Source organism: Hylobates moloch, unplaced genomic scaffold (assembly GCF_009828535.3).
Source record: "Hylobates moloch isolate HMO894 unplaced genomic scaffold, HMol_V3 SCAFFOLD_4, whole genome shotgun sequence".
Classification (NCBI taxonomy): Eukaryota; Metazoa; Chordata; class Mammalia; order Primates; family Hylobatidae; genus Hylobates; species Hylobates moloch.
The window spans coordinates 73,151,013-73,173,847 of record NW_026652279.1 but is presented as its reverse complement, the minus strand read 5'-3'; positions in this window follow the sequence as shown (position 1 = coordinate 73,173,847).

The window sequence follows — 22,835 nt, the reverse complement described above, 5'->3', positions numbered from 1 at the left end:
CTCCTAAACATAAAAAAAAAAAAAAAACATTCTCTACAGCTTGGACCAATAAACCATGTCATTCATTGCCTCTTACGTCCTTTACTCCTGCCGTGCACATATATAAAAATACAAAACACGTACACAGACACATTAATTTTTCTAGGATACAGATCATATTGAGTACAGTCTGTAGATTTTGATGCTTTTGTATTTGGTCATGCCATTCTCTGATCATGCTTTCCTCTTATTTGACTCAGAGAAAATCCTACCTGCTCTTATAAAATTCATCTCATGTAACATTATTTTCAAATATTCAATAAGGAAATGAATTTGTTATTTTGCATGTTTCTATCAGGTTACAGGATGTCTGGAATCTTCCTGATTTCTAATACTGTATTTTTTTAAGACTGAATTAACCAATACATTCATGCTCACACACACACAATCTCTCACAATGTATCAGTCCAGATCAGCAGTTCTCATGTATATTAGAATTAATTATGTTGGGAGTTCTTTAGGAATACTAATGCTCGTCTCTAAATCCCAGAGATTCTTATTTAATTTCAGGGGCAGGACCAAGATGCAAGAAGTTTTAAAAGTCAACTGCGTGTTTCTAATATATAGTCAGGGCATAATCCACTATAGTAGATATGCTGTTGTGAGAATTAAAGTACTTGAATAGTTAAGAAGAACTATTCTCTTTTTATCCTTTGTATAGACTTTCATAGAGGCTTGCACAGTGTATTTGCTCTATTAATATGTGTATTAATGCAAGTGTTGGAGTTATTTAAAAGGTGAATACTTGAAGACAGTGTGATCTCTTCTTTAATTCTTCTGACTGTCAAGACTCCTAGATCAACACATCACACCAAAACCTACAGTAGGTGACAGAAATAGAAAAAAAAAATGGAATAACACAAAAATGCAGACAAAAATATAGAGACTTCTAGGCAAGATGGAGTAACAGGAATTTCAATTTCTGCCGGAAACAACACATGTGAGTTAGTAATCATCAGAACTTCTTAAGGAGAGAAAGTCTGGGGACCATGGCTAATAGGGGTAAAATCAAGGCCAAATGCAGAGGTCTGTCCAAGTTGTAGAGATGGAGCATTTAGCACGAGGGTCACAAGGTGTTACATGTCAAAGAAGAGAGTACTGGAAAAGAAAGAAACACACAGAGAGTTAGTTCTGGGCATCTTCAGTGGTCCTCAAGTATGAATAGTGAATTATCGCATGAATTATGAAAGTATCTGAAGCCAGCGGAAAATAAAATTACTCAAAAAGAATAAAAAGAAACAATTACAGGAGGTCTCATGTGGTCAAGAATAGTTCCTCTTCTCATCAGCCAGAAAAATAGTTCCTCTACTCATCAGCCAGAAAAGTAAACCTCATAATTTATGGGGAATTATATAGAGTATGCAGAAGTACTTTACCTCTGTAGTGAGGCAAAAGGAACTCTAAATGTTTTCTCCATTCCTAACAAAGCTTAAAATCAAGATCTACCTCTTCAGCACTGGTGATGAAAATATAAGATGGTATAACAAATTTAGAGGAAATGTTTGACATTTTCTTAATAACAACCCAACTTTTCCACTCTTCAGTCTTTACACAAGAGAAATTAAATTTTATATCCATACAAAGTCCTGGACAATAATGTTCATAGTAGTTTTGTTTCTGTTGGCTAAAAACTGTAGAGAACCCCAATGTCTATCAACAGGTTAATGAATAAACAAATTATAGCATAACTCTAAAGTGGAACACTACTCATCAATAAAAGGTAATAAACTATTTATCCATGAAGCAACATGAAGGAATCTTAAAATACACTATGAGAATGAAACGAGAGAAATGATTATATGGTTGTATTTATCAAGATTTTGCAGAGAAATAGAACCTATAGAAGATGTGTGTGCGTGTGTGGTGTGTGTGTGTGGTGTGTGTGTGTGTGTGTGTGTGTGTGTGGTGTATGTGTGTGTGGTTTGAGTGTGTGTGTGTGGTGTGTGTGGTGTGTGGTGTGTGTGTGTGTGTGTGTGGTGTGTTTGGGGGTATAGATAGATGATAGATAAATAGTTTAGATAGAAAGATAGATCAATTATAAAGTATTGATTGCTTTCATGATTCTAGAGGCTGAGAAGTTCCATCATCTTTCATTTACAAGCTGAACCTGAAAAAAACTGCTGGTATGGTTCAAAATCTGGAGAGCTGGAAAGCCTAGGCTATAGACACCAGTCCAAGTTGGAAGTCCTGAGAATCAGGAGCCCTGAGGGCAGAAGATTTATGTTTCAGGTCAAGCAGTCAGTCAGAGAAAAAGAGTGAATCTTCTCTTCCTCCAACTTTTTGTTCTATAGATTAGATGGTGCCCATACAAATTGGAAGGCAATTTATTTTACCCATTCTAATGCTACCCATTCTAATGCTAATCACTTCTGGAAACATTCAACAACACACCCAGAAAAAAAAATTTAACCAGATGTCTAGTATCATGTAATCCAGTCAAGTTGTCACACAAAAATAACTATTACAAGTTCACCCCTTATCAACTTGGCACTAATATGCATCTTAAACCATACTTGATCTCCCAATAAAGATACTAACAAGGTCATAATTCTGCCTAACATGATACAAATATCCTGTGCACAAATAAAAACACACCCCTTTCCCCAAAGAATAGGTAAATTCCTTGAGTGATGTTTACTCTTCCTGATACAGCATAACTAAAGTACTATGATGTAAAATTATTGAAACTTACAAATTACGATATATGACAAGCGAATAAGAGAAAAAAGAAAACAAACCTATTTGAGAGATGTACGTATCTCTTTATATGTGTATGTATATATATGTGTATATATAAACACACAGATACATATATTCGTGCACAAACATGTTCATAACAAAATAAGAAGGAATACTTGTGAAAATTAGTGCCCTCATTCCAGTAACTGATCACATGGTTGTAGCTGGTATTTGCAACACCCTCTTCCACTACCTGTTCTGTAGCTCCTTGGATTTCAGCAAACCCCTCAGCTGGTTGTGCTTCTTTACATGAGGGATGACCCACAGCTTCATTCCTGAAGGAATCCAAAGTGGCCAGGTGGCAGTCTTAACTTCCAGTTATTTGAAATCACTGTTGAGTCTCATGCAGGAAGTATCCCTCCCTTTGGAAATAAAATCTCTAGGCCAGTAGAGTGTAAGGTCTTGGAGACAGTAGGCTTACATTGTAATCATGGGTCACTAAGGGTAATAGTAGCTGCTGCCACTCTCCTTTCTACCACCTGATTCCTGAACTCATGAATTTTGGCTAGCAGAGGAACAGTAAAACATACTGAATGCTGATTCAGAGCATACACAGCTTCTTGGAGAAGCTTGCTCCAGCCCTGCATGATATTGCCACCTAACTGGTGCTGTCACTGAGTGTTCAAAGGCTGTTTTATTATTCTATCAGGACAGCTGCTTCAAGATGATGGAGAGCATGTTAAGACCAGTGGATTGTATAAGCATGAGCTTATTGCCACACTTTGGCTGTGAAATGAGCTTCTTGATCAGCAGCAATGCTGTTTGGAATAGTATAATGGCATGTAAGTCATTATGTAAGTTCACAGATGGTAGTTTTGGTATTAGCATTGTGTGCAGAGAGGGCAAATCCCTATCTACAGTGTCTATTCCAGTGAAGACAAAATGTCGCCTTTTCCGTGATTTAAGCTGTTTAATGTAATCAACCTGCCACCAGATAGCTGGTTGATTATGCCATGGAAAGATGACATATCTGGACTCACTGTTGGTCTCTGCTGCTGGCAGATTAAGCAACCAGCAGTGCTGAGAGCCAGGTTGGCCTTGGTGAGGGGAAGCCTGTGTTGCTGAGCCCAAGCATAACCTTCATCCTTGCCACCATGGCTAGGACTTTGTTCATGAGTCCATTGGGTGACTACAGGGATGGCTAGAGAAAGAGGCTGCTGGTATCAAAGGAACAGGTAATTCTATCCTCTTGGTTGTTAAAATCCACCTCTGTAGATGCGACCCTTTAGGAAGCACTTGCATGGGAACCAAATATCTTCATAGTTTTGCCTACTTAAAGAGGGCTATTCACACACCTCTTCCCAACATTCTCTTGCCACCAATTTTCCAATCATATTCCTTCCGAGTCTCTTAACGTGCAGCCAAACCATTGGCCACAGTTCATGAGTCAGTATATCATCTCATGCCTGGCCATTTTTCTTTCAAAACAATGAGGTGCACTGCTTAATATTCTACCCACTAGGAAGATTTCTTTTCAATACTGTTCTTCAGGGATGTCCCAGAAAAGGGCTGTAGTGCTGTAGCCATCCACTTTCTGATGGTGCTCCATATTATATAGAACCAACTGCAAACCCAGCTGGAGTCTTCTTTCCCTCTCATAAAGGCAATGTAGTAAGAGTGGAAACCATGGGTACTTGGACCACTTTTTAATGTATCTTGCTTGTGTTCTCAGTGCCTGCTGTGGGCTGATCACATAAATACACCACTTCCATTGGTGATGCAGTGTTGCTGTGTGTACCCAACTTTATGGCTTGATGAGTCAGATAACAAACAGTTCAAGATGGGAAGCTCAGATTGTATGGTAACTTGGTGGCGTATAACTAAGCATTCGGTATTTATGAATAGCCTAGTAGCAGGCCCAAACTATTTCTCAACAGGAGAGCCGTTATCTGTGAATATGTCAGGGCTTTGCACCAAAATCCTAAGGGCCTGTGCTGTGGCTCCCTCTAGGGGGCTGCCAAAGGCTCCAAGCAGCATCCCTATTTGCCACTGACACTTCAAGTTTGATTTAACTTTTACAACAGTTTACAATTCCATTTATATAAAATTGTAGAAGATTGAAGTTAATCTGCAGTGACAGAAAACATGTTAGTATTGTCTGTAGTTGGAGGAGGGAGACAGGGCAGGATAGGAGGCAGGGTTATAAAAGAGCAAAGAAATCTTTGAGAATAAAAAGTGACAGACTAAAACTAATTCATCCTAAAACTGGCATACGTGGAAAAAAAATATTTTCTGGATTTAAATATAGTCTACTGCTTCAATGAAAATTATTCTTCTGCACTATTTTAAAACCACCTTTCACAGATTGTTTTTAAATTACACAGGTTTGAATCCTAAACCAAAAATATGTCTCATGTATTAAGTGAGATTATTTTCTGAAGCATTCATTACTTGTTCATTTCTTATAAATAATGAAGCCTCTGTTCTTTTTTGTTCTTACCTGGTAACATTAAAAAAATAAACATATAACACAACAAAGTTTTCGTTGTTTTTCTGAAAAAATTCAAAAGCATCTTTAAATCCTCAGGCTTCTCTTTTGCACTTTGCTCCTCCTTTGTTTGAAAGTTTTTCATCATTACTAGGTCAGGTTATCTTTCAATACCCAGTAAAGCTTTTATTCCACACAAAACCTCACCTTCAAATGACATGCCATTGGTTTTATTACCCATAATCGCTGCTACCTCTCAAAATAAAATTAAGAGGTTTAATAAATTTTTAATGATTGTATAAAATACAAACAACCAGACTGCTCATGATGTTTTCTTTGACCCTCTGTTGAGTCCTTTCACTTGAGGATGGGTTTAAATTTCTATTTACTTTGATATTTATTGGAGACAGAAATTTATTTCAAGAAAAAAAAAGATAAACTAGTGGAGAAATAAATGTCTTCTCAGTCAGTATTTATACTGATACCCATATTTGTTAAGATGAGTTAAAAGGAAGGTATAATAGTTTCTAATAATGGCAGAAATCCTTTCTAAAATTAAAAAGCTATTTTATAAATTCAGAAAAATAAATAATATAAAATACAAAAGAGGACTCAGAAGATTCTGTATTCTTCATATTTCAAAGCATGATTTTACTTCTCAGTACAAATTTTAAAATTTCTTCAAATAATTGTAAAAAACTTAGTAGCCATTTAAAAGAAAACATCTTTCTCTAACAATTTATTTTTTCTCTACATTGTCATATAATTTATTTGTTTTCCATAAATAAAATAATTGAGATAACTAATCACTATATAACACTGTGCATATGGTGTGTGTTTTTATTTAGATTTTTATAAATATAGTACCTTATTCTTCTCATTGCCTTTTAGCTAATGAAAATAAAGCTCAGAAACATAAAATAAATAGCTCAGTATCACAAAGCTGATAAGATTAACACCAGATTTCAAGCCCAGGTCTTATATTTCCGAATCACAGGAGGAATAGCCAAGGACAAATTGGGGAATGTTATCGTAGACCACAGGAGGGAAGCAAATACAGGAGACTGACCAACATGTTAGGCACTGTGTTGGCACATTGATTTCTGTTGTGATGTTATCATTGATTGAGCCTAGATAACATTCTTCTCAGTACTTGTTGAGGGGTTTCAATTTAATATTTAATGGAGAGAGACAGAGAGACAGAATTCTGACTCTGAGTTGTCCCTGAAATGTTGTGTGAAGTAAAGAGAGATCAGTAAAATATTCACATATTATTAGATGGTAGGTATCAAATTTTTTTAAAATCAAAAGAAAGTGGATTTCAGTAGAAAGCATTACTTATTAAAACCATGTACTTGTGCACATGTTTAGTTGTATTAAAATACAACTGCTTTAAATTTGTCTACCACAGTCGGGAGGCAGAAAATCACATTTATAATCTTACACTTTTTACTTAGATGGAAAACTATGATGTGTAAAGTTATTTTCAAATTACTGTAAAACTACAGTATTATTTTTCTTTCACTTCCTGATGATTCTATGAAACTGAAAATGCAGTTGTGTTTTCCTGCATTGCTTTCCAAATCCAGTTTGTAAGCTTTACATGTCACTGAAGTCATAAGATCAGAACTAATTTTTGGCATATAGCATCACTGTATTCGGGAAGGATGTAGAAGTTGACTATGGGAAGACAAACTAATTGGGAATATTTAGTAAAATGCTGAAGGTTGGGTGGGTATAGTCACCAACAAGGGATACCGAGGCATATAAGCAATAACAATCGTAAAAAGTCATTACCTCCTGAAGGTAGGAGGCAAGGGGAAGAAGTGGTGTTACTAGAGCCCAGTGAGAGGAGGTGTATTAAAGAGATCACTTAATAGGAGCCATAGTCAAAGAGCATCTTGGACACTGATAAAACCCAGAAATGAGTGAGTAAATAAATAATCTGTTCTGCTTTCCTCCAATGCTCTTGTCAGCTGCCATTATTGTTCTTTGTTCAAATCCATCTGCAAGGCAGAAGGCAAGATGTAGTTCATAATAGTCAGTCATCCAAGATCAGGGAATAGAAGGTCAAGAACGTTAACTATTCACCACCGTTATATACTATGATGCAAAATCATCCAGAGAAGGCCAATAGGAAAAAGGAGTGGGTTGATGTAGTGTTGACATGCTTGTGTACAGTAGTATATGAGTTCAGTAAGTATATGTTCTCACTAAGTCATTTATTTTTACTAGATTTCAGAAAGAGGAGACCTGACATAAGGAAGCAAAAGACAAAAAAACACCTCTCACTTTGTCTAAAATTTTGAAGTAAGGCTTTTTAGAGAAGAGTGTATGTGTTCCTTGTTAACCTGTAACTATATTTCACCAAATGCCCATATTGTTCTTTTCCCTGACTTCTGAGGGGGAACCAACTCCAGTTCTTTGGAATATCCTGCTATTTCACTGTATTTTAAGACTTCAAAAATATTATGACTCATTGTTCCTATAAGGTATTGATGGCTATACCTGGAGACAGCTTTAACTCTTTCCATTGCCCCAATAGTTCATGGCTATAAGATCATATGTTTTTCACTCAATGCTTCACTCCAAAAGCGACCTGCTTTATGCCAATAATTTTACCCCTCTAGTTTTGTCATAAAATAACTAAATCATTTCTAATATTGCTCAGAACTAAAACAATTACTAAATTAGGTGTCAGATTCACCACTTAAATGTAAATCATTTCATGTCATCTCATTTATCCATTTATTGAGAGAGAGGGGGGACAGAGGTAGAGAGGAGAGAGTGCTAAAAGCCTCCACAAGCCTTCCAAATTTTCAGCAAAATACAGTGAGTAATGGTGAGTTTGTATTTATCTATTATATAGTATTTTGGGGCAAGAAATACTTGTTTTTTATTCTGCAGCTTCAGTCTTTCCAGTAAAGGTGTTGTTCCCAAATCTATTCTTTCTTTCTCACCACCAAGGTCATTTCTTATTTTATTCTCTTCTAAAATTTCACCCATTTAAATTTCCTATCTCTCTCTATTCTATTTTTCTTGTTTTTTTTTCAGAATATTTTCTTATTTTATTCCTTCCTTGCTTCTTTCCTTTTTTTTTTCTTCATCTGTACCTTCTTTTGTTCACATTTGTCATATTGCTATCCTATCTTCCCTTTTTACCTTTTTTCCCCTTCCTTTTCTGGTTTATAAATAATGTCTTAAGCAGCATTCAAAATTTAAAAAAGGCACATTAAGTATTTGCAGGAATTAAGCCATAAAGAAAAGTAATGACATCATGACGTTCAAAATACATTTAACTTGTGCTCTGTATTTATGGAATGTAGAACAAGTATTTGATCTTAAGCCTCTAGTAGTAAAAAAAAGAAGAGGTCATATCATAAGATCCATAGCGTCTATAATATGAACTAAAAAGTCAATTAAGATCCAAGAAGATTCACTGACACATTCATTCCTACAAATGTTTATTGAGCACTCGTGCCAGAAATTGATCGAGTTTCCAGGATATGAAATTTGACAGAGTAAACAAAATCCTGTCTTCATGAGGCTTACATTTTCAGAAGTAGAAAACAATAAATGTAATAAATATAAATAAAATATTCTAGATTGGTACATGATATAGATAAAATATAAAAAATGATAATTTGCCTTAATTAAGAATAAAAGGCAGTTTCTTCAGAGAATTCATAGACAGCATGACCTCAAGCATTTTTGCAAAATATATTTTTAAAAGTTTATTGATAAAAAATGAACATCAATATTATTTGTTGTCAATTAGGAAAAAAAAAAAATCCCAGCTTTTCCTAACAGCAATTCTGGAAATGCAGTTTGGCTCTTCTTAGGGAAAATTAAAATTTTAACCAAGATCTAGGCCTTTATTAATGGCCACTCAAGTATTCAAGAACATAGATGGCTTTCTTTGTTTCCTGATTTATCTGAATTTTACTAATTGCAAAAATCAATAGACTTAAATACTTTTTTGTTTAGCAAATATATAATGTACTTTTATGACATACACCATTTTACAAATATCAGAAAGAAACAATATCAAATACAGTTAAAGGAAAATGCAACTACATCTCTTCAAAGCATTCAATGAAACATAATTTTTTATAGGTTTCAGGTACAGTGATATTTTTAGACAATAAAGCTAATGCTTGTTTTGTTTTTTATTTTAAAAATATAGATTTATCTGCATTAATAAAAGTTCTGATAATATATATGTGTATGCATGTACATATATTGCATACTATGGCACATATTGCATAATATGTGCGACACACACAAACACACACAATTTCTGGCATTTAAAAAGCAGAGTTAGAACAAATAAATACAAAAAGGGTCTTTGTGCTACGCCCTTGTGATTTCTGAAAAGAAATTATGAATCAGGAAACAGATACCCTCTTGTCTTACACTTTTAAATTTCTGTGGTGGTGTTGGTCATATTTTTTATTCTACTGTAATTTGGGATTGGAATTTGCAGTGTGTTATCACTTTATCAAACTTTGAAAATCAGATACATACTTAATAATAAATAATACATTCTGTATTAGCATACTTCAAGGAGGAATATTAGTAAGTGCATGTGCCTGGAAGAAAAACCCCTCTTTAACTTCTTCCCTGGCTCTCTTCCAATTTAAATCCCGTATACAGCGCTATTAGGCTGTCGTTTCCACCTACACACCATCACAGTTCTAGTGAAAACTACATCAAAAACACAGGCATTAATGTACAGAAAAGTTCCCTTCTATTGCCATTAGTCTTATTATGTTCTGAACTGCCTAATTTTATATATGTGACAATATGGACACATTGACTGTGCTAGAAAACCTCATTAGGAGAAGCCACTTGATACTGGGAGTTTAAGGGGAAAGGCAGTAAGAATTATAAAATGTGAGACAAAGGCAGAGAATAGCATTAGCCACACTCGCTGTTCTTACAGTGGAAATTATCCACCCCGGGTACTGAGTTTAATTGCTGCAAACAGCGCCAGAAGGCTGCACTTTCATCCCCATTGTAGGTCAATGAGCATATTTGCATGGTAGAAGTTATTAGCAACTAGGCCTGTCCCCAGGAGAGTATCCATGATGCTATTCACAGACCATTAACAGCAGAGTTCACCCATGACTAGCAGAGGCGGTAAAGAAATGCCCTCTCCTTGGGAGCAACCGTTAGCGGACGAATGCCATTCTCTTCAGATATATATTTTTTAATATACTTGTGCGACTCTTAAGGATTTTTAATAAAACTTTGTAATACACCTAAACTAGGCATGTTATTGGAGCACTTCTTAGTTTTTTTACGTAAGCCGTTTCATAAACCCTAAGATACAAACAAATGTTTGGACCTCTTTGGTTCAGTTTCTTTTTCTTTAAGTAAAAACACTGAGTGAGTGGAAGCATTTGAAGAATTTGAACAAATCTGCAAATAATTTGTTCTTCAATAAAGATGTTACTTTTTTTTCAACCAACTATCAACATGTTGTCGCCAGCCTGGAGTGCAGTGGCTCAATCTGGGCTCACTGCAAGCTCCGCCTCCCGGGTTCAGGCCATTCTCCTGCCTCAGCCCCCTGAGTAGCTGGGACTACAGGCGCCTGCCACCACGCCCAGCTAATTTTTTGTGTTTTTAGTAGAGACGGGATTTCACCGTGTTAGCCAGGATGGTCTCGATCTACTGATACTGTGATCCGCCTACCTCGACCTCCCGAGTGCTGGGATTACAGGCGTGAGTGGCCGTGCCTGGACTATTTTCTTTAATAAATACTTATTATTGCTACCATGTGCCAGGCACTGCGCTCTTTACTACAGATACAGTGATAAACAAGAAAGACCTGAGACTTGCTCTCATGGAATTTATGCACTAATGACTGTAACTATGGTTGACAAAATTTCAGTGTGATTTTTTTTTTTATTTTCTTTTGGTATTTTCCACTTATCTTTCCTTTCAGTTTTTTTCTTTGTACCTTTATTTTATCATAGTTAGAACACTTGACGTGAAATCTACTCTCAACAAAACATTAAATGAGACATTATTTTTGACGATAGATGCAGTGTTGAGCTGCAGATCTCTAGAGATTATTCATCCTGCTTACCTGAAAGTTTTGGTCAACACTCAATATCCAGAATGTTGCACACTGTCTGATAAAATACAATTCCTAAATGTGTTATTTGCAAAATATCGGAAGCCTTTTGCAATCCAGATATTACAAATATATGTAGGATATATAATCTGTGTCCTACAATATTAACATTAATATTTGGGATGAAAATTCGTTCAGAGTGAATGCTACATTGTTTTATATAAAAATGTAACAATAGCTTGCTGGGACAGAAAGGGAAAACAAAGAGAAGGCTACATTGTTTTATATAAAATTGTAACAATAGCTTGGCTGGGCTGGGTGGCTCATGCCTGTAATCCAAGCATTTTGGGAGGCCAAGGTAGGGGGATCATCGGAGGTCAGGAGTTTCTGACCAGCATGATGAAACCCCGTCTTGACTAAAAACACAAAAAATTAGCCGGGAGTGGTGGTAGGCACCTGTAATCCCAGCTACTTGGGAAGCTGAGGCAGGAGAAACGCTTGAACCTGGGAGGCATAAGTGCATTGAGCTGAGATCGTGCCATTGCACTCCAGTCTGGGCAACAAGAGCAAACTCTGTCTAAAGAAAAAAAAAAAAAAGTAAAATAGCCATACTTAGGAACATATATGTTTATCACAATAGGTGAGGATTCAGGTGCGTTATTCTTAGAGAGAGTTTCTGTTAGATGAAGAAGAATCAAAAGAAGATAGATACACACACACACACAGACACACACACGCACACACACATTTCCCCTGAACATGAAGAAAGAAAAACAATAGAAGACGGTGGCCACTGGAGAGTGTTACTAAAACCAGATTATTAGGCATCAGAGAAGCAATTGGCTAAATGGACTAGTTCAGGACAAATTTTAGTTCCTTATCTCTATTTTCTCACCCCAAAGACTCTTCAGAAATAGGAAGATGATACTGGCAACTGCAAAGATTTTATATAATAAATATTTCTGTTATTATGTCTGAAAATAGAGGGAATTCTTTTTTAACTGAAAATTTGGTGACGTGCCTGGCTATGCACATGTATACATGTTGTATGTGTATTTGTATAAATGTGTATTTTACACAATCATGGCCATTTACAATTGCTTTAACTATCTAACTCTTTGATTAGAGTTCACACATACTATTTGTATTAAAGATGTTCTGTTGGAATTTTTGAGGGGCAAAATAGTGGCAAAAAACTCGAAAAATTCTTAAGTGCCGAATCATGATATGTATTTTCTGATTCAGTTCTCATACAAATCTAAACTTTATACTCTTCTACAAAACTTAGACCATAATTCAGTACCATTTGTACTATACAGTGTACAATGTACAATTACTTTTACAATGATGTAATAGTAGTGTTTTCTATAAAAAAGTTAACCTCAGTAGCATCAACAGTAGAATAAATCTAGGATAGTTGGATATCTATGTCTGCTCTTATTAACTGGACTTGTTCACACATCTGTAGTTCAATTAGCTATTGGTTGTCTAATAGGGCACCAGCCTCACATGAGTAAAATATGACTGCTGTGTGTGCATCTTGCTTATAACAGTCTAGGTGGTATACGTCCTTCTCATGGTGGTGGCAGAGAAACTAGTACAAACAGAAATATGCAAATGTTTTATTAAGCCTCTGCTTGTAGCATACCTTCTAGAATTTCATTAACCAAAACCACAAGACCAGAGACAAAATGAGAGCTTTGCAAAGCTATGTCACATAAGGCGTGGATTGAAGAAGTGAAAAACAAGAGCCTTTAATCTTCACTTTATGTAATAATGGTATTTTTTTTCAATATATAGCTAGCCTTAAAAAGTCAAATATATTGCAGAGTATATATCATCTATGCGTTTTGAAACATTCTGTCCTTCACAATGTAAACTATGAAAATGGAAACATAGTAGGTATATAGTAAATATTACTGATCATTTGAAATTCAGAACTTTTTATGAAATTTACTTCAGTTTTAGAAAGTGGAGACAGATGTAGCCAGGCTTCTGAACATTTTTGATTGCAGTGGTTCAGATTTGACTTCTTCTGGTTCTCGCTATCAGCCATTCTGAGGGAAAGAATTAAAAAAGAAAAAGTTGAATATCACCAAATTGATTTCTTGCTACATCAGTTTCAAAGGAACTGCAAAAAATGTCCAAATTTAGAAAACCTAGTTCAGCAAGTGACTTCTCAACTCTTTCACCTTCAGGTCACGTTATTATTCATTCTACTAAGAACCAAACCATTAAAAATGGGATGATGCTCTTTAGAAATCTACCTATATGTGGATCTTAATCTAGGGTATCTTATAAACTTTACTGTGTTCTTTTGATAAATTTAGGCGAATCAGAAGGCCTATTTTAGGGTTCTACCTCCCATGTTACAATAGTAAATTATGTTTTTTTAGGTCACTCATCTTTAAAAAAAGAATATGGTAAAAAAACATATTTTTAAAATTTCTACTGATACTGCATTGGTGATTAAAACAAAATTAAGACAGAAATGGTCAACACAAATGATGCTTTCAATATTTATTTAAGTACCTCATTATTTCATTTAAGAGTATTAAAATATCAAAATTATACAATCTTTTTAAATATAAAATTTAACATAATGTTTTGATGACAGTTGTAACTGAATTAAACCTTTACTGTTTATATATGCCTAATAGGTGCCATGGGATAATAAAGAAAGGAAAAGTAAAGGAAAATTAAAGCATGTAGGAGTATTTCAAATCTTAATTTGAGATAACTAATATGGGAAATAAAGTCAATATTGATCAATACAAAAGAGTTAGCTGTTAAAGCTTGTAAAATTATGAATATAAGGTCATTCTAGAATAATTGTGAAAGATTCCATGAAAAACAAAATAGTGCAAAATTGAGCACACTCTTCAAAGTAATGTGGAGATCTAGCAACATTGTTAGGAAGGGAGAATTAAGCTATGTCTTGCAAAGAAAAATTTAGGATGCATAAATTTGACTAAAGGGAAACAAATATTTTGGAAAGAATAACATATATTTCTAGTATTGGAATATCGTATGTAGGAAGTTTAGAAGTTTACCATGCTATACTTTTTTATTTGATGCCCCTAACATTTCTGAATTCTGCATGCCACCCCTACTAAACTTTCAGTAACAACATCAAGTACACCTCTTTTGAGAGATCATTTCTCAGACAGGAAGAATAACTGTTATCCACTGATCATTTTGCACTATAGTGCTTGTAAACATCCTTGCCACTAAAATTAATGAGAAAATCCCGGGAGAAAAAAAAAGAAAACTGAATCCTCTGCTACATTCTACTTAATGATTTTTCCCCCTCAGTTATTGGATGCTGTGTTTACTGAATAACCCAACCTGCAGAACTATTATAATTCACCAGTTATCCAATATCCTGTGCTAGTCTGTTTAAAAGCAAAAAGTATATCATAGATTTATTGACACCCACAAGACTTAGAACTCAATACTATATGTGCTGTTTGACACTGTATCTAATAATCTGATATATCGCAAACACATGTAGGTTTTCACACATATCATGTTTTCCTACCAACCTAAGGACAAATTGCCTTACTAGCTTGCTTCACTATGACCAGTCTGTTTCCCCATTCTATGCCATTTTATTCCATTTCTACCTCAGAAATGAAACATTGTTCTAAATTCTAGACACAGAGTACAGCATTGGCATCCTAGAAAATTACCTTCTCTTGGGTAGATCTTGCCCTAGTATCAATATAGAACCTGAAATGTGTAGAAAGTCCTCTTAGGATGATTTTTCAGTGGCTTTCATTGATATGCTTTGTACATTGATTTGGACCTTTAGTAGTTATTATGAGGATCAAGACCAAAGGGGACATGAACAACAAATTGAAGAGCAAACCTCAAAGGCATAATACAAAACTGAAGTTCCTGAGATTAGATGTCAATGCAGGTTCCATCACTTAGATTGGTCCTAGAAGTTCTAAGGAAAGGCAAAAGAATTAAAAAATAGTCAGGAGATCACCTGAAAGAACATCAACCTACATTGAGCTGTAATGATAAATTGAAAATATAAAAGCTAAATTGAGAATGTCAGAGCCAAATTATCTAAGACATGATAATAACCCAGACTATCGACTCTAAAGCAAGGAATTATAGATGGAATATAGAAGTAGCAAATTTAAGAAAATGAAAATGACAACATTAGCATGTGTTACTGTAATTTAGTGCATTAAAAGTTTAATATAAATTATCAAGTTTGGATTACTTTTTAGTAGCAAATGATGGAATGACAAATGACAAAGATGTATTACAGGTATTGCTCGACCTCCGAGTCTGAACGGTTATTTCACTACAACTGTTATCAGGATAAATCAGGGTGGACCATGTGAGGGATCTCTGTGGCAAAATTTAGTTCAGATAATTTTGAAGTTTTGATTAAAAATAAGATGTTGAAACAATGGATACAATATCATATATGAGTTAAAAATCTAGGAGATGGAGAGTACAATCTTAATTTCTGCACAGTTTTCAGTGCAATAAGACCTTCAGCAAAAAGAAAAGTATTTCTAGAAGTTGTCACTATTGTGCACTTCGGGAGCTGAAAATTGTTCATTCCTATCTGAATCCTGGATTACTAGGATCCACCAAAGCTAAATATACCTGAAACATTATCATGGAGAGAATTCTGTAAGATGCTCTTCAAAAATATGTCCTTCAAATAGTCTACCACTTTTAATATAAAATTTTATGCTTAAAACATGTACAATGAGTTGGAATGGAGAAGAATTATTCTGAAATATGGACACTGATCTAAGAACCAACTACCTTGAGGCAGCCCAGAACCATAGGAGGATCTAGTTAGCCACTAGGACAAAACTCCAAATTTTGTCCATATTAGTGAAATAATACACCTTCTACAGATGTTTTTCCAACTAGAAAACTAAGAGCACACACTGTCACTTAAGTCATACTCCCATGAGGTAGAGAAGGCTAGCCAAACCTAATTAATCTATGGTTCAAAAAGAAATGTGTGCACACCCAGCCTAAATAACAGCTAAACAAGATAACAGAGCTGACAGCAATACTTGGACAAGGTTAAGAGCCATTCAGAAGAAATACCAAGACCTAAAGTCTACAGAAGAGGGCTACTGTAGCAGAAGAATTAACTAAGAATGAGTTCTAATGGGGGAACTTAGTGTACAAGCACTGCCTCTAATATGGCAGAGTTATGATGGGCCAAAGATGATAATTCATGCTAACAAACTCACCTCGGGGACTCTGATATCCCAATCTCAGTCTCTTACTGTTCCAAAAGTGGTACACTTTTCAATTCTTAATAAAGAATATAATATTTTATTAAATCCCAAATTACTATAAAAACTCATCATTCTATTTATGCTGGAATCTTACAAATTTCACATACTATCCCATCATAATTCTTCTAATTCTGCTTCCATTCTTTTCTCTTTCTTTGCTTCCCTTATATTCTCTCCCTGAATTCATCCTCTCACTCTTTCATTTTCTTTCCTCCTATTGTTTATTTGCAATATTTATTTAGTGTGTGCTGGAGTTGATCTTATAGGCTAATCAACTGTGTCATATCCGTAAACATATGTTTCTAACTTTTAGCTATTGCAATCATTTCTCAAACAACTTATTTTTAATCAAATGTGTATGGAGAGATACATATTTTTTAAAATAAATATTCACTATGTATTTACTGTCATTGCTCAAACAAGTGATTTTTAATCAAATGTGTATGATATATATATATATTTTAAATAAATATTTACTATGTATTTACTGTAGGGTGGGTCTGCCTCTCCCAGTCCACTGACTCAAATGTTAGTTTGAGTCCTTTGGCAACAGTTTCACAGACACACCCAGGAACAATACTTTGAATCCTTCAATCCAATCAAGGTGACACTCAGTATTAACCATCACACAATAACACAGTTGAGTAGCTGGCCCTCTAAAACCAAAATATTTATTATGTGTTTTGTTTTGTTTTGTTTTCATTAAAATCTTGCCTACTCCTGGTGTAGCTATTTTTGAGAGAAGGAACATTTTCATGTATAGTACTCTCTTTGTTTGTGGATTTACTAATTTATTGCAAAAAAGTATAAACTAGATTCCACTTGGCATTATAAAAGTAAAGTCAAATTGACAATAGCCCTTGCCATCAAGTAGCATGTATTAGCTAGAATATAGTTAGAATACAGAGAATCTAGAGACAGGCTGAAAACTGCACACAGTGTAACCTGCCAAGATACTCCCTAAGTTGAATTAGCCAATGAAACATTCTACTGTAGCATTGGTTCTAATATGTGTATTTCCATTACATATGTGCATATATAATGTATATACAAATATACATATTTATACACACATCTAAAATAGAAATAGAGGTATTAGAAATAGGTGTGTGTATATATACATAAATATGCATATATTTTGTTTTCAATTTATTTTCAAATAGTTCAAGAATACTGTGCTTTTATTTTTATGTGAGCAACTTGTAAGCCTTGTGCACCAGGGCTCTTTAAATCTACCTGGTCACTTGGGAAGGCATCCTTTTTAGACTCAAAATGGAAAGGGAATTCAAAACTTATTTGATCAATTATCTTTATAAATGCAAAATAATTATTTTCTTCCTTCATATGACTCAAAGATAAAATATACTCTAAAATCTCATTTGAGTCTACAGAGGATAAGGTACAGATTTTAATGCAATGAGCCAAGGCACGAAAATGAGAATCCACTTATTTTAGAATGCAAGAAAGATGGCTATTGCTTTTTTTTAATTTAATCAGGAACAGCCCAATATTTAGCTTCCACTGGTATTAAGGCAGAAATAATTTCAGTAATTTATATTCTCCACAAAACTTGTTCTCTAGATTTCTATATATAGAAGTAGTTGTAGGAGAAATCTCATAACTTTACTAGAATCCACCTTTGTATGGAAGCTGAGGCAAGTGTCAGTAATCTTGGTAAATGTCCTTGGTGACTGCCAGTAACTTTCCTCCAACTTCTGTTCATTGATCTATAGTCTTAGCTAACCATAAGTGTATTTCTGAGTTTTCTGTCTGTGTCAAGCATTTTATAAACCTAGTGAAAAGAGTATGATTGCAACAATATCCATTGCCTCAAAATAGGTGACCAGGACATCCCAGAAATTATTACCTTCTTGGCAAATTGTATGAATGCCCTCTTGTCATCTGTTAGGGGGCAGAGAATAAGGAGTGTAAAATAGGATTTCAATTTGATAAAAATTTAGGTTTTATGTGTGATCACTCAGTAAAGGAGGTTTTTTTTTTTCCTGTTGAAACAAATTGTGATTGATCACAGTTGCAGAGCTATAAAACTTATTTCTTAATTTATGTAATAATTGCTGAATTTCATGTTATTTTGATTATTCTATTGTTTCCCCTATTTGGCATATCAAATTTTTGCACCAAGACTTGGCGAGTGAGTGGGCAGATTTCAGTGAAATTTTATTTGGGACGTACGTAAACTCATTCTGTTATGAAACTAAGTACAAAGGAGTTAAGAGATAATAAGGGATGCAGTTATTAGCCCAAGGCAGTTGCCTTGAATCACTAATTTCCAACACATTTGATATGACTTTATGACTCATTCAGGGATCATTGTTTATTCACAGACCTGTAGTTGAGCAAATAAGACCTTCTACATTTGCCTGACAGTTCAGTGTTTTTGAGATACCTACATCTCTTGCTTTCATGTCTCTCTTCACTTTCTATCCCCAGTCTTTCACAATTATCACATCGCATGGTACTTGGTACATAGCAGGTGTTTTGGAATAATTGATTATATCTGTTCTAAATGTCAAAAACAGCACTTTTAAAATTTTTAATTTCATGGGTATATAGTAAGTATATATATTTATGGAATATGAGATATTTTGATACAAACATACAATGTGTAATACTTACATCATGGTAAATGGGCTATCCATCATCTAACACATGTATCATTCATTTTTGTTATAAACATTCCAATTATTCTCTTTTAGTTATGTTTGAATCTGTGATATATTATTGTTGACTGCAGTCACCCAATTGTGCTGTCAAATACTGGATCTTATTTATTCTATGTAACTGTATTTTTGTACCCATTAATCATCTGAACCCTCCCGTCCCCCACCCCACTACATTTCCCAGCCACTCTTAGCCATCCTTCTACTCTCTATGAACAAGAGTCCAGTTTTTAAAATTTTTAGTTATAAAATGACATCACAAAGTGAGAATATATGAAGTTTGTTTTTCTGTGCCTGTCTTATTTCACTTAAAATAATGACCTCCAATTTCATCCATGTTGTTGCAGATGAAAGAATCTCATTCTTTTTCATGACTGAATAGTACTCTATTGTATATACGTACCACATTGTTTTATCCATTCATCTGTTGATGGACGCTTAGGTTGCTTCCAAATCTTGTCTATTGTGAATAGTGCTGCAAGAACTATGGGAGTGCAGATATCTCTTCAATATGCTAATTTCCCTTCTTTTATGTATTTTCCTAGTATTGGGATTGCTGGATAATTTAGTTGTTTTATTTTTAGTTTTTTAAGGAACCTGCACACTGTTCACCATAGTGGTTATACTAATTTAAATTTTTACCAACAACGTATAATAGTTCCTTTATCTCCACATCCTTGCCAGCATTCATTATAGCCTGACTTTTAAATAAAATACATTTTTACTTAGGTGAGATGATAACTCATTATAGTTTTGATTTGGATTTATCTGATGCTGTATGATGTTTGGCACCTTTTTATATACCTGTTTGTCTTTTCTAAATTATTATTACACTTTAAATTCTGAGATACATGTTCAGAACGTGCAGATTTGTTACATAGGCATACACGTATCATGTTGGTTTGCTGCACCCATCAACCCATCATCTACATTAGGTATTTATCCTAATACTATTCCTCCCCTACCCCCCAACCCTCTGACAGGCCCTGGTGTGTGATGTTCCCCTCCTGGGTCCATGTGTTCTCACTGTTCAACTCCCACATATGAGTGAGAACATGCGGTGTTTGATTTTCTGTTCGTGTGTTAGTTTGCTGAGAATGATGGTTTCCAGCTTTATCCATGTCCCTACAAAGGACATGATCTCATCCTTTTTATGGCTGCATAGTATTCCATGGTGTATAGTTGCCACATTTTCTTTATCTATTCTATCATTGATGGTCATTTGAGTTGGTTCCAAGTCTTTGCTATTGTGAATAGTGCTGCAATAAACATATGTGTGCATATGTCTTTATAGTAGAATGATTCATAATCATTTGGGCATATACCCAGTAATGGGATTGCTGGGTCAAATGGTATTTCTGGTTCTAGATCTTTGAGGAATCACCACACTGTCTTCCACAATGGTTGAACTAATTTACACTCCCATCAACAATGTAAAAGCATTCCTATTTTTCCGCATTCTCTCCAGCATCTTTTGTTTCCTGACTTTTTAGTGTTTGCCATTCTAACTGGCATGAGATGGTATCTCACTGTGGTTTTGATTTGTATTTCTCTAATGACCAGGTATGAGGAGCTTTTTTCATGGTTCTTGGCCACATAAATGTCTTCTTTTGGGAAGTGTGTGTTCATATCCTTTGCCCACTTTTTGATGGAGTTAAAATAGTTGACAAGAAAGAGAACCATCAGTGAAGTGAGGAGACAACCTACAGAATGGGAGAAAATATTTGTAAGTTATCCATCTGATAAGGGATTAATAAGCAGAATAAATAAGGACCTCAGACTACTCGATAGAAAAAAAACAATTTAATGATCCTATTAAAAAGTAGACAAAAGATCTGAATAGGTATTTCTGAAAAGAAGACATAAAAAAGGCAAACAGGAGCATGCTCTAACCATGTTCAGATTAATTCCACTTTCTAGTAGAATCGCTAGATTTCTTTTTTCCTATTCAGTTGTCAGAGCTCCTTTTTTATTCTGGTTATTAGTCCTTTATCAGATGGATAATTTATAAATGTTTTCTCCCATTCTGTAGGTTGTTCCCTCACTTTATTGATGGTTCTCTTTCTTGTGAAGAAGCTTGTTAACTTCATGAGATTTCATTTGTCCATTTTTACTTTGGTTGCCTGTGTTTGTGGGGTATTACTCAAGAAATCTTTGCCCAGACCAATGTCCTGGAGAGATTACCCAAGGCTTATTTTTAGAAGTTTTATATTATGAAGTCTTAGATTTAAGTATTTAATCAATTTAGATTTGGTATTTGTATATTGCAAAGATAGGGATCTAGTTTCATTCTTCAGCATATGGATACCCAGCACCATTTATTGAAAAGACTGAATCTATATTCTTGGCACCTTTGTTAAAAATGAGTTCACTGTAGATGTATACATTTATTTCTGGGTTCTCTATTTTGTTTCATTGCTCTATGTGTCTGTTTTTATGCCAGTACCATGCTATTTTGGTTATTATTGCTCCATAGTATAATTTGAAGTCAGGTAATGTGATTCTTTTTGCTTAGGATGACTTTGGTTATTCTGGATTTTTTTTTTGCAGTTCCATATAAATTTAAGGATTATTTCTTCTGTTACTCTAAAAAATATCTTTGGTATTTTGATAGGAATGGCATTGAATCTATGCATTCATTTGGATAGTATAAACATTTTAAACATATTGATTCTTACAATCCATGAACATGGACTAACTTTGCATTTGCTTGTGTCCTTTTTAATTTCTTTTTTTTTTTTTATTATACTTTAGGTTTTAGGGTACATGTGCACAATGTGCAGGTTTGTTACATATGTATCCATGTGCCATGTTGATTTCCTGCACCCATTAGCTCGTCATTTAGCATTAGGTATATCTCCTAATGCTGTCCCCGCCCCCCCACAACAGTACCCGGAATGTGATGTTCCCCTTCCTGTGTCCATGAGTTCTCATTGTTCAATTCCCACCTATGAGTGAGAACATGCGGTGTTTGGTTTTTTGTCCTTGCGATAGTTTACTGAGAATGATGTTTTCCAGTTTCATCCATGTCCCTACAAAGGACACGAACTCATCATTTTTTATGGCTGCATAGTATTCCATGGTGTATATGTGCCACATTTTCTTAATCCAGTCTATTGTTGTTGGACATTTGGGTTGGTTCCAAGTCTTTGCTATTGTGAATAGTGGCGCAATAAACATACGTGTGCATGTGTCTTTATAGCAGCATGATTTATACTCCTTTGGGTATATACCCAGTAATGGGATGGCTGGGTCAAATGGTATTTCTAGTTCTAGATCCCTGAGGAATCGCCACACTGACTTCCACAATGATTGAACTAGTTTACAGTCCCACCAACAGTGTAAAAGTGTTCCTATTTCTCCACATCCTCTCCAGCACCTGTTGTTTCCTGCTTTTTTAATGATGGCCATTCTAACTGGTGTGAGATGGTATCTCACTGTGGTTTTGATTTGCATTTGTCTGATGGCCAGTGATGATGAGCATTTCTTCATGTGTTTTCTGGCTGCATAAATGTCTTCTTTTGAGAAGTGTCTGTTCATGTCCTTCGCCCACTTTTTGATGGGGTTGTTTGTTTTTT